This window comes from Ischnura elegans, chromosome 4, assembly GCF_921293095.1.
Source record: "Ischnura elegans chromosome 4, ioIscEleg1.1, whole genome shotgun sequence".
NCBI lineage: Eukaryota > Metazoa > Arthropoda > Insecta > Odonata > Coenagrionidae > Ischnura > Ischnura elegans.
Genome location: NC_060249.1, coordinates 71,850,134 through 71,866,473, shown reverse-complemented (window position 1 = coordinate 71,866,473; position 16,340 = coordinate 71,850,134). Strand labels below are relative to the sequence as shown.

The window sequence follows — 16,340 nt, the reverse complement described above, 5'->3', positions numbered from 1 at the left end:
GATGAGTGCATTCTCAAGTTTTTCGAACCCATTAATCGTTATCCTTCCATTTTAAACACCTTGAAATGATCTACAGTCATACGTCCGTTGTGCAATAACTCATTTTCACATCCATCGAAATGCCAATAGTATTCTTAATTTTGAAATTTTATCAATGAGATAACGGGAGAGCAAAGCTACAGATATACTCTTTGACCTTCATACAAGCTTCTCGGATGCCTTACATGATAAGAGATCTTCGGGGATGTCCTCGGAATTATACTGTGTGTCGTTTCACCTAATTCGCTAATGTTAATAATGTCTCGCTTGTTCGTGACTTTTATTGCCAGCTGGCGTCTACGCCGTCGAAGTAGATTAATTGGTGGGACGCGCCCATGTAACTAGATGGCGTTCTTCCGTGTCTTTTAGTGGTGTTGTGTTCATCATTCGTACTCAATCGTCTCTCTTGATCTCTCATTTTTCGTTCAACCTCTGCAACAGTACTAGTCGAATAAATATTGCTGGTAATCTTTAAGTCATCTCAAAGGTATTTGGCAGAGAGTGAGTTTCCTTAAATACGCTTTGACTTAAGAATTTCTTCTAAAGGCAGCGCACCTAGACAAGCAAAAATACAATTGTTTGGAGATATCACCTAGTGGTCACTATTTAATTCATTTGAGTAACTGGTTTATCGGGGAACCTTCATTTAGGTTCTGGGTGACCACAAGCATTGAAGTGAAATGTCTGGTTCCCTTACGGAGCACGTAAGCATTTTTTTATTAAGACGATATATAAGTTCATTAATAATGCTAATGTACTCATTTCCCTCAGTTTGGTTGGTATGCATGCATAGTTTGGAGCTTTTGAGATGTAAAACCTATATGGAGATTACCTTCCGTAATTAAATACATTTCTTGCGTAAAATAACAATACTTTCCTTGCAATATGTACTGCTTCTAAAAACCCTGTTCCTTTTACCCGGTTTTTGGACACAAAAAGAATGAAATAATAATACCTTAAATATATCCCTGCTTTTGAAAATTTTATGAATTTATTTTCATAATTTCTCATGGTCTTATATTTGTTTCGGCAGACTACACTGCTACATTGCGGAATTACCTGACGAGCGACCAGAATTAAAACTTCGATGTTTCTTATTTTGGTCCTTACGATTTGGTGGATGTATAAAATTTTAAACGTCGCCGTTTTGTAATTGAAAACCCAATTAAATTAATTACTGGGTCGTCTCAGTCACAGAAGGTCATTATTTTACGTGTCAAAGTCCAGGGTTTTCATCACGGAGTGTTGTCAAAACGTGCTATTAGGTCGCGTGCCTCCCTTCTGTTGTTTGTTTTGTGGCGTCGTCGCGTATTGCGTCTGCGGCTTCGAGGAGGGCGGGGTCACGACGCGCAGACACCAGGGTTTAAGAAATCGGAAGGGTGGGGGGAGAGGCGCCGACACATTGGACCCAGCCCACCGCTAACGCCACCCCCTTCTCTGGCATTTCATGGACGCAAAATACGTTCGCTCTCGTTTCGCTTCTATGTATCGCGAAGGCTTGCCCGGAACAGTTTACGAGGCGCCCACGAGTCGGCAAACTCTCTTTTTCCTCATTATCGACGAGGTCGTTAACTTATACGCTTAAAAAAACAGGTCTAGAATTATTGTTTTTTCTTTAAATTTGCCCCAAAAAAGCAGAAAATAATCAACCAATTCGCTTACGCGAATTAATCATCACTAACCAATCAATCATCCAGTAATTGGCTTTATTGTATTCGAGAATCCGGTTCATGAGTGCGCTAATATTTTCGTTATAAAATAGCTTTACGCATTCTGTACCTGCATAATGAGAAATTCCCGTGTCGTTCCTTGTAAAGCGTGCTAATTGGATTAAGAACTTAAATGTTTCGCCAAGGATGAGTCAATAGGATGAGTTTCTCCAAGGATGGGCAAGCTGTTACAAAAATCAAAAAAGTAATTATGAGAGATAAAGCTCTTATAATATTTCACACTGTTATCATATCCAACTACATACTGATTCAATGATGACCCGCCTCCCATAATTTATGTATCCCCTCTTTGTTTGCTGTGCCTGGTGTGGTGTGATCCAGTGATCCCATTCTTCAGATGATTCTTGCATCTGAAAATACGTATTACCATACCAGTGTTGTATTCTAAACGTGCGGTAGGTGAACCATGGGTGCGGTAATGAGGTACCTGGAAGAGTAAATTGCTTTTGAATCAAAATGAGCTTGCAGTTCTCTTCTATAAGGCGTGGTATTTCGATGGTATCGTCGATCAGAGAGCCAAAAGTGAAAATAGAAAACAGAGACTCGAGAAGAAGCCGTAATCCAGAAAAAGGCTGAGACATGGAGAGTGTCTTTTGCTCGCTATTTTTTATTTTCGACCTCTGCATATAATAGGAATTCGTGTGAATAAGAACCATGATAGAAATTCAGAGTATCAACTTTATTCCTGAGCGATAATGAGAGTCTTAAATTGTTGGTTATCTAGTTATTATATAATTTATTTGCATTATATAACGGAACTAGTAATTTTTGTCACATTGCACGGAACCAGTCGCTATGACGCGCACGAACTACGTGTTTAGTATACATAACTGTATTGTGGCACCCCATTCGCGGTTGCTTTTAGCGGAAAGGTGTATCAGTTCATTCTTCAGCATTTGTGGGAATCTTGAGGTCATATTTGCTGCAGAGATTAATAGCCTTTTTTTACAATCACAAGACTTTATTTGGATGAAAAGGAGAGAAAGAACTGAAACTTTGCTCGTGTAGTTATTCATTCATTCTAGTTTATCCGATACGGGTTATTGGACTAATAAAGGCACCTTTATGCACATTTTTGACTAAAATGGGGTTAGTTTTTTCGCTGCTTAATTTCGTTTGAGAACTTTTGAATCACCTGCTTCCTCGTATTGTTTTAATAGCCATTACGTAGTCGAAAATTTCTTTGTTTTCAGAGAATATCCGTTTATAGAGTGGAAGACTGTAAAATTCGCTTCGTTATGTGGTGTGTAATAGAACTATGGGGATGTGGGGGAAAGCGACAACTACATGTCTCACTAATTGTGCTCTTCCTGCGTCCTCAAGGGTCGGAAACGAAGGTGACGAGAGGCGACCGATGTACTTAGAAGTATGCAATTCACGGTATCGCGTCGACGAGCGGATAGAATTGAAGAAAAAAAGAAATAACTTGGCTCGGTTCTTTAGTGAATGAAAGTTTCGCGCCGTTGGCACCCTCTAAACGTCCAGACACGCGAATTTTTGCATGCCGAACCACGCCCATCCGGGAGACGTGGGCGAGGGGAGAAATATTCTGCGGATGAGTAAGGTAAATGAATGACTCAGGGGAAGGACTCCAGAGCTCTGGAGTAAGCGGACCGATTGAGGAGTAGTGGTGGATATACCGCCCTGTCGCTCAGGGAAGTAATATTCATTAGCCTTAAAATTACGGTATCCTGACGTTAAATTTATTATTCATTATTGTTCTTTATAGCATTTTTCCAAGGCTAATAGTGGAGGGAATAAAAAAAAACAAGGTATCTCAATTTGAATGGAGGTAATAATAATAAATTCCATAAAATTTTCTTTCATTGTTGTCTCGAAATAACTTTTTATTTCTCTCTTTGTGGTGTATTATTGTTTTAAGTTCAAATATTTGTGAATTAGGATATTAATGAATTTAATTAGGCAAGTCCACATGATGCTCGATAAAATAGTCGATTGAGTAAAAACGATCAAAGCTCGTATTTACCAAAGACTATCTACCAAAGACAAAGACTACGTACGATATTTTTGTAATAATGATTTCTCTGAAATATTTTTATTTTATTTTATTATGTAACGCGTTTTGGTATGTTCATTTTTATTGGAGAAATATTTCGGCTACCGTCCATCAGAAAATCAAACCAATCATGCAAACAAAACATTCATATATGTATAGGTGAAACTTCCATTTACATGAATACCTATGAACATCAAGAAATTTAATGGGAAAATGTACCCGATATACCTACCGTCCCATCGATACGTTCCACACATCTCTGCCGTCTCGTCGGCGGCTGTGGCTGTCCGAACGAAGGAAGGAATCCAGAAGCTGAGCTCGGATATAAATTACTCCTCACCCTCCAGCAGGGAAAATGAAAGGCTCGCTTTTGACTCTCTATCTCTCCTTCTCTCTTTTGAGGTGATATCGGAGAGTAAAAAAATGCTTGTGAGTCATCCACGCCCCTTTCTGGTAGGTATCTTTCTCGTGCGACGAAAACCGGAGGGATTACGTGTCTTTAGAAGATGAGGACCAAGCAAGATTCTGGCCTCTTATTCATAATTATAGAAAGAAAAATATAAGCAATCAACAGGTATCAGATGCCACTAATGTTGATGCTGCAATCTGGGTACCATAGAATTATTTGTTGTGTAAGTAAATTTCCTTGCCTGAAATGGCAGTATTTATCTCGTTCTGCAGAGAAGGATTGTTTTTTTTTAGGAAAACACGATTGTAAAATCGATTAAGTATTGTATTCGCTCATTATAGTATTACTAAAAAATCCTGCGGCTGATATCCTTTGACCCCCGCCTGCGATGTAACCAATGACATTTAGATTTTATTCGGGTATTTATCACAACCCTTCGGATGTATAAAGTTCCCATTGTTCACCTAGAAGTTTTCAACCTTATATTTCACGATACATCCACATGATGCTCGATAAAATACTCGATTGAGTAAAAACGATCAAAGCTCGTATTTACCAAAGACTATCCATAGACTACGTACGATATTGTTGTAATCATGATTTCTCTGAAGGTTATACGTTACTGTAAGGAGTGGTTTTTTTTGGCGGGGCTGGCGGGTTTCATGTTAAATGAAACATTCATCTTTTATTGGTCTCCGGATAAAATATATTGATTTTTTAGGAAGTGGTACATTTTTTGGGCATTTTTCAAATGCCTTAATATAATTTCAGTATATCAATCTGTATCTGAGAGTTATCTTTCCGTTTAATTTATCAAAATATTTAGCGATTACTTGTTTCTTCGCATGCAATAACTGTACAGAATTAATTATTATGCTGCGTTAAAAAAGAACGTAGACTTGAAAGAGCTCACTGTGTTTTGAAAGAATATAATCATACGTGTAAATGTACTAGGCTTATTGGCGCAATTACGTTTTTGGAGGAAATTCAATGCGGAAGTGTGACTATAAACAATTATTCTGCGTATGCGGAACACCACGCTGTTGCGCCACTGTGATCACTTCGTATGGGTTGTAGGCTTTCTCAGACGAAACAGGAGACTTTTAGAAACTTTGGAAACGCCGTGGGGTGGGCGAGGTCGTTAAAAGGAACCGCACGTTCGAAGAGGATATTCCGATTCCCTCCGTTCTGCATTCCACGGCTCTTTCACCCATGGCGTTTCGGGCGACTGTCGTCGTCCACGGAAACCTTGTCCCGCGGGACCGAGGAAAAAAAAGGACTAACGAGGCAGCGTTTGGTCGGGAGAGAATTCCGATGAACGGTTCGCGTAAATCAGTCAAGCTGCAATGCCGGCTCGTTGGTGGTCTTCGCGCCTGTGTACTGTTGGGGGGGTTACAAGGGGTTAAAAGGGGTTTAGGTGGAAATGGCTCTGAAGAAAGTAAATAAAAGTTTAAGAAGGAAATTAAATGTGTACGCGTCGTTTTAGGAGTGAAAAGGGGGAGTGTCACAGTCGGTTATAAGAAATTAGTCCTCTTAGCATCGTTTTGAATACAAGTCCATTCAAAATAGCGAGTATATGTCACAAAAGGTAATCGAAATGTCATCTTTACATAAGTTACCGCACTGAATGGATTCCGCCATCATTATTATTAGGTTGTTTCACCATTATCATCGCATGCTGAGATAAAACCTCCTGCAGTCATATAATTTTCATTAAAAGTATGATAAAACTTGAAAAAGACCTAATCTCACAACTGGTGTGAAATTTCTGATTATTAAGTGCTCTTATATAAAATTTTAGGCCCTCTTCATGGAATTCGTCTTATTCAGAAAAGTTTCGTGAAAGTTGATATTATGCTTACAAAAATAGATGAATACTCGTTATTTTAATGCACTTATGAGTTTATTTGAATAAACAGGTCGATGAGAAGGATTCTATGCTTGTAATGTATGCGTTTTTGCTACATTTCCGTGAAGTAATTCGCTAGGAACCGTTGGGAATCGCGCGAGTTTCGAGAGTATAGAGGACGAATATTTTATTCCCGCCCAGAGTGTATATTTTTATTTATTTATTCCCATACCTCCGAATAAAGCACATATTGGCCATTTTACACCGGGGTATTCAACAAATTTAGCAAATACACGTGAACGTACAACCATTCCCTGGATAGGGGCAACCTACCCAGGCGGGGCTCGAACCCACGACCTCCTGTTAGGACGGTAAGGACTTCACTCCGCCGCCTCCGAGGCCGGCAAGAGTTCAGTGAGAAGGCCAAGGATCGCGTAGTGAAGAGAAAGATTCAAGTAACGCCGAGGGTGGTCGAAAGGGCGGGCGAAGTTGAAATTGATACGCCTGTAAAGAACGCGTGGAATGTCCGAACATTTTATTACCACCGAGTTTTTAAAAATTCATTTATTTATTCCTATTCCGCCGAATGCAGCACATATTGGCCATTTTACCTCGGTGTGAACATTCATGCCCTGAATATGGGCAACCTATCTACCCTGGCAGTGACGTAGCCAGGATTTTGAAATGGGGGGGGGGATTAACCGGGCCCTTCTGGGGTGTGTAGTAAACATCCCAGGGCAAAGGGGGTCGGGGGTCCTACATTGGAAATTTTGATGTTGACAACATGATTTTTAGGACTCAAAAACAGTAATTTTGTACGAGCGTTTATTAAAATGAAGTATATAAATAGCAAAAGATATAAAATGAAGCAAAAACTATAAAGGCTGAAGGAGGAGGAGGTTGTAACCCGGAAACCCCCCCCCCCCCCTTGGTTACGCCACAGTACCCAAGCAGGACTCGAACCCGCGACCTCTTGTTTGGCAGGACTTTTACCCCGCCGCCACAGAGGTCAGCTAGAGTTGAGGGAGAAGGCCAAGGATCGGGTTAAGAGTGCTGAAAAAAGGGGGTTGAAGTAGCGCTGAGGGTGGTCGGTAGGGCGGGCAAAGTTGAACTTGATACGCCAGTAAAGAACCCGTGGAGTGTCCGGTACAGAGGGAGTGGGCGGGCGTTGTGTGTCGCAGCTGGGGTCTGCAAGAGGGTCCGGTAGCCACCCCGCATGTCATAACCGCCTCTTATACGCTCCACTCCAGCATCTCCCGTCGTGAAAAATGAACGCCCTTCTACGCTCACATGATTCTTTTTCTCTCGGGGCTCATTCATCGGCCTCCATGTCACTTGGCGTATTCGGTAATTATGGTCTCCAATGAAAAGAGCCCTTGGATGGGGTGCTATGCTGGCGTAACTGAAGAGTTGCGGAAGGAGAGGTTATACTGGCTGTGTGACGCAATGGGGGTTGATGGTGTTGCCGAAAAGTAACGGTGGGAGAGTGGTTGTTGAAAGCGCTACGAGATTCTTCAGGCATGCTTGAGAACTATACCGACACAATACTCTGGTCTAAAGGAGTTGGCAGAATGAATACAGTAGCGATTTCATTTCCACCCTGGTCGAACCTGTTTTTGAGCTCTGATGACATGTCTATGGTATTTTCTGTCCATTTTTTCTATGCTGCTTCTCTTCTTTTGCTTTAAGTGTTCCATTAGGTTTCAGTTATTTTATCTCGTATAATAGAGGATGAGGTTCATCACTGCCACTCGCGGGAGCTTTTTCTTTTAAGGTACTCATGTAATTTCAGCAAAACCGTGGAAGTAATGCATTATTGCATCGCAGTGTCTTTCCCTAGCAATTTTCTTCATGCAGGTGTAATTTAGAAGAATGAAATGATTCGTCTGAATGAATTTACAGTTGTTTGGAAGTGATTGAGCAAGAATTTTTTTAAGAACGAAACAATTACGAAATACTCTAAGCTTTCATTTCGTCAGATAAGTTTCTTCCATTTATACACCAATGTTAACCATGATATCCTGTGGAGGAGACATGATGGGGGAGATATGGTGGCGTCACATGGATTGGGTGGCGCGGAAGAGTGTTCGAAGAGGAGATGCAGGCTATGGGACGCAATGGGGTTTGACGGTGTGAAGGGTTGCCGAAAAGTAACGGTGGGAAAATTGGTGGTAGGTGATTGTTGAAATCCCGGCTACTTGGAGCTGCGAAGGTCTTCAACCAAGCTTGAGAACTATGAGTTGAAGGAGTAATAGTGCTCTCATTTTTACGGTAGGGTAACGTCCTTTTGAGTATTTTCTTTTCTGTTCCTGGGATACAATATCTCTCGCTCCAGGGAAATACTTTCCATAAATTTCAATGCCGTTCATCTTCTTTTTATTTTTTTCAAATGTTGCAGTAGTCCTTAATTTTTTTATTGACGAGAGAGTTGTCCGTCAAAATTACGTTTGTAAGCTTTTTCTCGAGAGCCATTGGCATTTATGTATTCATAAACAGAAAATGTAATGGATGTTTTAATGGTTTGATACCTTTTGCGGCTGTCCACTCCAATCTACCACTCCATCATCTTTATGTTAGCATTTCGACTTATGATTTAAAAATCATTTTTGTGGCTATATATTGTGGGAGTGTTTACCTTTATTTTAGTAGTTAATATGAATTTTTTAGGATTACAAATTTTATTTGGGTGAATAGGATTTGTATACTTATACCAATTAATGAATTTAAAAGAATCCTTTCTGAGGATTGGTTGTTTTTCAATCCTTTGCATCTTCCGTTATTTTTAACGGGAGACCCGTGTTCGGAAGGGTGGAAGCAACTTTTTTATTTTTCTTCTTTTTGCGAATCCCGTGGAATTGAATCCTTCCGAGCGTTCGTTGTACTCCCGTGGGCGTAGCGGGAAAGAAGGACACATGGGTGCGTTACTCTTCGTTCGACCTCCCGACGAGTCTCCGTACGGTTGTTGGTCGGTATGTATGTGTGTGTGCGAGTCGGATCTCACCGTATACTCGTGCCTCGAATTCCCACCCTCTTCTCTCCCTCGCCTCGTCGAAGCCGACACCAACACCACCGTAACCTTTTAACGGGTAGCGTCTGGCGATGAGGGCACCTCGCCATCAATGAACGGGGTGGCTGAGGGAGACGACCTCCCACTTTCCCTTGTTCAACCTTCCTTACCTCGCATTCCACCCTTCTTCGTGTTCTCTCTTCTCTTTCAAGTCCCTCACGGACACGGCAGCTTTGCCTGCGTAAATTTACGGTGGCTACATTGAAGTATACCGATGTAATATAGAATTCTCGTTTTGTAAAATGTATCAAGTTTCCGATTTGAATTTTGTTCGAAATATTTTGCGGTTTTATCGACCTAAATTATACTTTTTCCCCGAGTTTCGAATATTTTTTTCTGTTATTGGTACATAACAGAAAAAAAACCTTAATCGGTAGAATACTATAATAATAATAATAATTTGTACATATTTGAGCCCCTCGTACTTCGGATCCTTGTAAAATATATAAATTGTTTCTTAATATATTTCCTTATTTCTAATTCCTGTATTGACCTTCTCTTCCCATATTAGGGATTTATGTTCAACATGTTGTAAGCAATTTTTACGTTAGTACTTGTAGAATAAACTTCAATATGTTCGCTCATAATATTGAATAGACCCGACTCATTTTCGACACGAAAGTTTGTGCTTAACATGATCATGTACGATTTCCCGCCAGGATTTTGCTTTAAGTGTATCGAAACACCGTTCAATTTTAAAAATATGTTTGCGATTTTAAAGAAATTTATTAATATTTTTTAATGGTTGGATTTTAAAAAGTTTCGAATGATCTTGGATTATTGCGGCCTAACGTAGTATTTATGGTAATGGTTGCAATTGGGTATTAAAATTTATATTTAATGAGTGTTGCCTGCATAACGTTATTTTATTGATTTACTCGCCGATTGTAGCGGTGTATCGTCATATCAAAAACATGGAACTGGCCATAAACAGATATCCTGATGCCATTCCTCCTATCAGGAAATGTCAAAACCTAGATTAATAAACGCGAAGAGTAGTTGGAATTAAAATCGCGTTCGCATTCAATAATTTCTTTCTGTGGACGTACATCTTCGTTAGACAGATGTGATTCTAACGTATTAGTGGGATTTATGTTCAATATATTTTCGACAATTATTTTCAACACTGTAAGCTCTCTTTCGTTTCGTCCATCGTTGTCATTGATGCATTCGGATGTAATTCTGGCTTATGCGTTTTATTTGCATTGTGTTTCTTTTTGACTATTACTTTTAAGATTGTAAGCTGCTTTTCAATTTCGTCCAACATTTTCATTGATGCATTCAGCATTAGATGTATCGGTAAAAATGTACCGGCTATATCGGTGTATAACGCCGGTCGGCAGGAAATGGATCCGTCGTGGATATTTCTCTTCTTCACCTTCCACGCGCAGCCTCTCGTCTTCCCGATAGCATCTTTCCTCTCCTCTGTCTTCGCAGCATCCTCCTCTTCTGTTTCCCGCTTGGCGCCTTGCCAGCGTCTCATAGCGGAGGGTTTTTCAACCCACCCCACCTCTCCTTCACTTGTTTCTTCCCCCATCCCCTACAGTTAACGTATTCCGGCCTCTTATATCCACGGAGGAGGAGCAGCCCTTCCCGACCCATCTCTTCCATTTCTCGCCGTCTTTTTAACGACTAAATCGCTTCCTTCCACCGTTTCTCCACCTTGGGGGGCTCCTCCGACCGTTTTCTATCGCGCGCTAACGTTTTCAAATTGGGTACAGCCTTTTCGATTGACGGAGGTTCGACGATGAGGGCTGGCATCCCGCGTACGGTTTATTGCTTCCTTAACCGCTCGCGGTATTAAGTGGTGTAACTTGGAATTAGAATATTATGAATCGTCCTGCTTTGGCATTATAAAAGGTTATTTTGCCGCTTTATCTATCGTGTATTCTTAGTCTTGCTGGAGTTATTTTACTTCTAAATAACCTCTGTGGCTCCTACATTCTCCGACAAACGCTTTCATTAATGTCGCAGCAGTGGCGTAACTATAGGGGATGAGGGGATGTATTGCCTCCCCCCGCCCCTCAATGCCCCAGAGAAATCAAAAATATTTAGAAATCTTGTTTGGATTTGATATAAAATAATTGCATCTGCTTAAAAATAAATTTTAAGTGCCAAAATGATGTAAATTGCGTTCTCAGGCTTTTTTTTTCAAAAATTTTCCTGAACTCCCCGTTTTTTGGGGGTAGTCCACAGTAACCTCCTCATACCCCCCTCAAAGCCCCCTCATCCCCCCCGAAGCACATTCCTATTTACGCCACTGTTTCGAATAGGTATTATTTACTCTGTCAATTTGTGGAAGTGTATCTTTAGTCTTCTTCTTCTTTATTCCACCTAATGGCCACAGGCCTGGGGAAGTGTATCTCGTGCATAGTTAACAATTTCAACATTTTTTTACTTTTACATGTTATCAATCCGCCGTCTGTACCAGACTTTTATGTATACACAGAACTATTATGGATTTGATTGTAAAAAGTATTTACGTCGGAAATAATGTAAATTAGTGTGAAAATTCACATTTTGTAAATGAAAGTCATGTAACGCAACGTAAAAAATTATTAATTCAAAGGCGAAAATAGCCTTCCATGTGGGTACCAACAGACTATGCACCATCCCTAGAAGACGTATTATTCGTTGTGGCCTGACGTTTGCATCTAGAACCGTTGATTCATACCGTACTGGTGGATTTTGTGGGAATTTGTGTGTCATCTTTGTGGGAATGTCTGTCGCCCATTGTGCCACCTGTGGCTTACTCTCCATTTTTTGGTACCAGATTGTATTCGGAAGATTCACCTCTTATATTTTCTTCTTGGTCTATTAGCGTTGTGAATTTTGTTTTTCTCAGTAAATTGAGTTGCGTCTTTTATAAAAGTTCGTAGTAGTTTCTAACCAACGACAGTTCCCCATAATTTTAAAATTTGCTTACCATTCTTTATTCCACCTAACGACCACAGGCCTGGGGAGCGAATACCTCTCTTCTTTATATTATTTTTTCTGAGATAAAAAGGTAAGGCTGTTCAATGTTCACCCTGTGAAATGTGTTTATAAATTCGTCGATCCGACTAATCGCGAACGATGTGTTGTGAGAACAGCCTCGGGTCTAAAGATCGCGTGTAGCATCTCGCTTTTGTTTTTTTTTCACCGAATCTCCTTATGTGGCAGCGAACTCGAATTTGGGGGCCAATTGATGTATTCAGTCCCGAGATGGATGAAGCTATGCGGACTTCTTCAGTCCACCACTATTTGCGTGCCAAGCGAAAAACTCAGAACCAATTAGTTACAGAATCTTTAAGGGGAATTTTTGAGGAAGCAATTTCAGGGAAATCGTTCATTTAGCCAGCATACGGGAGGAAGATGATAGGAGATGGAAAGACGTAGATCTGAATGCGTAATGGAGCACACTTAAGGGCACGCTACTTCAGCGTTAAGTTAACGCTCAAGGAGTAATATCAGCGATTGGTTCAATTTGTATGATAAGACTTTGCAACATCTGTAATGAAAAGATTTCTTCATTTCGGTGCACTGCTTAGTACGTTGCCCGCTCAGGCATCGCTCTTTTACACGTTGAAATAGGCCCCCAGTGTCTCTAATGCTGTCCAATCTTTGATGTTTTGTGACCATGAACATTTTCTTCTCCCTCTTGAGCGCTTTTCTTCCACTCTCCCTTCCAAAAATACACGTAGGATTTCGTACTTTTCCCTCTCAGAATGTGGCCAAGATATGAGATTTACCACTTCCCTATTAACTTTCTTAGGTAGCGATCAAGGTCTCTTCTTCACAGAACCCGTGTTTGAAACTCTTGAAATTTTGAGAGGGCGTCATTGGTACCGGATTTAAGTTGCTTCAAGAATGAAAAGTTACATTACAGAATATACCAACGCATGTGTTTATTTTTTTCAGTGACGAATGGAAGCCTCAGTGAAAAACTCTTGATATACGATCGTGTATACCAAGTTGCAGTCTTGCAGTGATGCAAACTTCTATCTTACAAAGATAGACGATTGATCTTTCCAGATATCACGAGGTTCTATGTGTTCACATTATTTTCAAGTATCCGCGCTTGAAAATGTCGTTGTAATATCTAAACGTGTCGTGTAAAGAATAACGTTTTTAAGCCAAATCTACAAAATTTCCTTTTCAATGTCAGTGTATACAATTACAGTCAGTGTATACAATGTAAATATACAATTTGCTTTCTAATGTCAGTGTATTAATAAAATCTTTTCATTACTAATTTAAGTGATCTTTATAAGCTAATTTTAATCTAACAAGCTAACTAAAAAATTTAAAAATAATGAGGACGAGGTTCCAATGTTTGCATCTGGTGTTTGGTATTGCGCAGCCTTCTTGAGCATTCTTGTATATATTTACTCTGTGAGATAGCTCCCGGTTTTTTCTTGCGGACTTATACTTGCGTCAGGTCGACCTCGGCCGCGGCATTCGAGGGCAGATTGGATGAGGAAGTGGGGGAAATGGTGTCGGAATAAAAAAAACCGGACGGGGCAAGGTGAAGGCTGTGCCGACACTGGAGAAATTTTCAACTCTCCCTCCCCCAGAAAGAGGATGGCCACCTTAATGATATCCCTGGACATCTCGAGGCGAAAGGGACGCCGCACAGTGGGGCGTATACGGAAAAAGGCGGACAAATATAATTTTTTCGACTTTCTTGAAACTCGCTTTGACTATTTAAAAAGTGTAGTTATATGTCTGGGGTATTTCACTTCTTGCTTAATTTTTTATAAAGAATGTATTATTAATGTAAACTTAGATATATTGCGTCAATTTAGCGCCATTCTCATGGAAAAGTGTTTTTCCATTTTTTTCTAAAAAATCCGTATTTTACATTTATTTGTAGCTTTACTTCGCCAATTATATTGGTAAACTAAATTCGTGTTATAATAATTATCAGCATAATACTATCATAAGTCTAAATGCCAACCATATCGTAATCATAGTGATGTTGATCAGGGGCACAGCTATTATAGGAATTAAGGCTGGGGGGGGGGGGGTTAAGGTCCAACTAATACCAGGGTTTGTGGGGGTATTGAATACCCACCAGAATAAGCGGTATATGCGAGATTAATAAATTGCGGAATTTTAAGATAAACTGTTCAAAATGGTGAATTTTACGGCTTTCTGAGGGATATTTAATTAATCATTACACTATTCTATTAGTATTATCAATCCAATTAAGTAAAATGGATTAAACTTAAAAATTTCTCTGAGCTCTGGGGGAGTTTTAACTCCCAAACCCCCCCCCCCTCGCTGCGCCACTGTTGTTGATGATTGCTTTTGGAGTAAGTGAATAGGAGTCATTTTGTTCGCGTACAGATTGAGTTATTAAAAAAATTGGCGCGAATTTGCGTGGACTTGTGTATTAGTGATGAGAAATTACAGTATTATAAAGATATTAGTAAATAAATCCGCTGCAAGTTTTTGCAAGTAAGCGAATAGCAACGATTTATGTGCCCAACCGCCGTAGAATTGCGCGAAGACATGCGACCATCAACGCAGTCAACGCATATGGTAAAATATGTCTCACAATGAGTCATTGACATGGTAAAAAAAGAAGTTTAACATCTTATGTATAATTTTCTACTGTAGTCCTGTCCTAACTTACTCTAAAGGCCGTTTTACACGGTACACGTAATTGCGCAATCTGACGTACGTGCGAAGGCGCAGTCAAAATTGCATCGTATAAAGCAGTGAATTGCTAGAACACATGCTTAGATGCGAGACGGCAAATAGCCCCTGTTCTAATTTCGTTCATGCATTCGCGCAATTCCGCGCCATTTTAGAAATAAATGCTGCTCTAACCTGCGCAATTCCGTGCCCCGTGTGAAACGGCTTTAAGGAACACTGAAATAATTTCAGTGTTTGATCGGTGCCCCGTGATTATTGTTGTCAGCGCGGCCCCGTTTCGCTCTTTTTATTGACGACGCGATGGACAACCGCGTGGATTGTAGCTTGTGTGAGGCTCAAATTGACTTCTTAAAGGTCTCGTTTCAAACTGAATTGAACCGAAAAAAGGTTCTATTCGTCCTTCATGATGGAGAATTACGTTCGCGTGGTCTCGGGTAAAGGAGGTTTTTTATTATTCAGAAATCTCGTTTGGCTTGAACTTGGGAGAGGTGGAAAAGAGTTTTCTCTCGGCGTAACTCGGAAGTTGACTCCCTCTAGATTGCCATCCTCGAATTCGCGGAAGTGGGTTACTCAAAGTTTGACATCGTCCTTTTGACTTCATTTTACAATTCAAATTCTTGATTTTTATATTTTTAGGGCGCAGCAAAACTGAGTAACATATTTACTGGAGTTGTATTGCTATAAGTACTTGGATTATTTCTTTTTGAAGGGAAACATGGGAAGAAATTCAAAATTAAAGTTCAAATGGTAATTGAAACTCACACAGATACATGAGTTTTGCCATATTATACTGCACAGTCTACTCGACTTTGGTCGATTTATACTGTTACGTTACGACTTCCGTTCGTTGAAGTTTTTTGTGTTCCTTAATAGTGTTTTTTTGACTGTTTTAATATTCCTTCAAATATTTTTTGTTGGTTTCAATTCTTTAAATTCAAAAAATATTTTTATTTTTTTATCAATGAAACTAAACATCGAAAAGAAACTAGTGCATATACCCTTCTATATTCCTCACTTTCAATCACGGCGTAGCATTATTAGGGTACTACATGCAGTTACTGTTCTTTTTTGTGTGTCTTACAGGGTTTCGTTTTTGTGACAAATATTTTAATTGTGTCATCACCAATACTGTTGTCAGAAGATGTGGTATGCATCATTGTACAATTATTTTTCATTTAAATCCCTGCTAGATTTCTCTACCCTCTTATTTAAGAGCATAGGTTTCATATTTTACCAATATGTGGTTATTATCACATGACCTCACAATATACTTCCGTGGACCTCACCTTCTCTCTCATTGTTATCAAATCCTCCCTAAAACGCCGCCTAAAAGATTCACCGCTCTACAACTCAAAAGTTCCTTTCCTACGTTATATCTAGATGTTTTGCTATTTATGTTGTCCCCTGCAATTTTCTGTTTATTTGCTGAAGCCGAGCAATTCAAAAGCCTTTGCGCCGTTTTTGGTGATAAAAATGAAGGTACTTTCATTCCCGAAAACCGACCCCTTCTTACGACTATCCGCAGTTACGAGCAAAATTATTTCGAAAAATATGTTTTGAAATATCTTTGTAATTACTTCTTGAAA

The 16,340-nt window shown here is 39.8% G+C and overlaps 1 protein-coding gene across 1 annotated transcript in view; it reads left to right on the top strand.

The window, feature by feature from the left end:
• The window catches only part of LOC124157662 (signal-induced proliferation-associated 1-like protein 3), a 255,007-nt gene that overhangs the window by 156,956 nt on the left and 81,711 nt on the right, over nucleotides 1-16,340 (top strand). The window lies entirely within an intron of this gene.